Raw genomic sequence first — 1,599 nt, forward strand, 5'->3', positions numbered from 1 at the left:
CCACTGGGTAAAACTCTGCATGAAAACAACCAAGCTCACATTGTTCTAAGGATTTTAATTTCACATTTTAATCCTGAGCTACATATATTCTCTTCAACCCGTTCTTGCCCTACCTTCAAGTACTACATAGAATTAATTAATGAAAGAGAATTGATTCTTTTCATTTGACAATCCTTCAGGTATTGGAAGATAGCTATCGCATCTCCCTTTAATCTTTTTAAAGCTAAACTTACCAAGTTCTTTTAAAGGTGCTATGGCGGTAGGGAAGAACAAAGGCCTCATCAAAGGAGGCAAGAAAGGTGCCAAGAAGAAAGTGGTGGACCCCTTCTCAAAGAAAGACTGGTATGAATTCAAGGCTCCAGCAATGTTCAATATTCGAAACATTGGAAAGACATTAGTTACCAGGACTCAGGAAACAAAAATTACCTCTGATGGACTGAAAGGCCATGTATTTGAAGTAAGCCTTGCTGACCTACAGAATGATGAAGTTGCCTTCCGTAAATTCAAGCTGATTACAGAGGATGTCCAGGGGAAAAACTGCCTGACAAACTTTCATGGCATGGATCTCACATGGGATAAAAGTTGTTCAATGGTTAAGAAATGGCAGACTATGATTGAAGCCCACATCGATGTCAAAACAACAGATGGGTATCTTCTATGCCTTTTCTGTGTTGGTTTCATCAAGAAAAGAACCAACCAGATTCGTAAGACTTCCTATGCTTAGCACCAACAGGTCTGCCAAATCCACAAAAAAATGGTGGAAATCATGACACGTGAAGTACAAACAAATGACTTGAAAGAAGTTGTCAATAAACTGATTCCAGACAGCATTGGTAAAGACATAGAAAAGGCATGCCAATCAATCTACCCCCTTCATGATGTCTATGTTCACAAAGTTAAAATGCTCAAGAAGCCCAAGTTTGAATTGGGCAAATTGATGGAACTGCACTGTGAAGGTGGTGGTGCTGGAAAACCATCTGGTGATGAAGCTGAGAATCTCCAATCCCCCTCAATGCTTTTACTGCTGTTCTCTGCACTCTTTCCAGTTCCTCTCAGTACTGTGGAAACAAAAACTGGACATATGATTCCAGTGTGTTCTGACCTGTCCATCATAGAATGGAACTATATGACCTCAACAATGTACCTCTATTGCAGTATTGCATTGGCTGTTCTGACAGCTGCAGCACATTGCTGACTTATGCTTAATTGGTCATTTAACAGGACACCCAGATCCTTCTCACAAGCACTTTTGCTGAAGCTGTTAGCACGTACCTTATATCTGTGCATTTGTTCTTTAGTACTTAAGTGTAGAACCTTACAGTCCTCACCATTAAACTGCATTTTATTGGCAAGAATCCAACGTTCAGGTCTATCAAGATTCTTTTGGCCCCTTAGTGTCTTTTTTGAAGTGGCAGCAATCCCTCGCCCCAATTTGTGTTGTTTATTGCTGTCCTCGCTGAAATCAAGCTGAGGTTATTCTCATGACTAGAATGAATCATCTGCATGAGTGGATCTAATTTAAACATTACTGTGAAAGTGGCACATTTTTTTTTTAAAAAAAGTGTTCATTAATCCATGGCCATCTCGGCAAATTTTGAA

At 39.7% G+C, this 1,599-nt stretch overlaps 1 pseudogene; it reads left to right on the forward strand.

The window, feature by feature from the left end:
* Positions 1-253: 253 nt before the first annotated feature.
* LOC139308904 (small ribosomal subunit protein eS1-like) lies at positions 254-1,195 on the forward strand (annotated as a pseudogene).
* Positions 1,196-1,599: the final 404 nt, after the last annotated feature.

This window comes from Pituophis catenifer, unplaced genomic scaffold (genome assembly GCF_029215685.1).
Source record: "Pituophis catenifer annectens isolate HBS135680 unplaced genomic scaffold, rPitCat1.0.hap2 SCAF_1, whole genome shotgun sequence".
NCBI lineage: Eukaryota > Metazoa > Chordata > Lepidosauria > Squamata > Colubridae > Pituophis > Pituophis catenifer.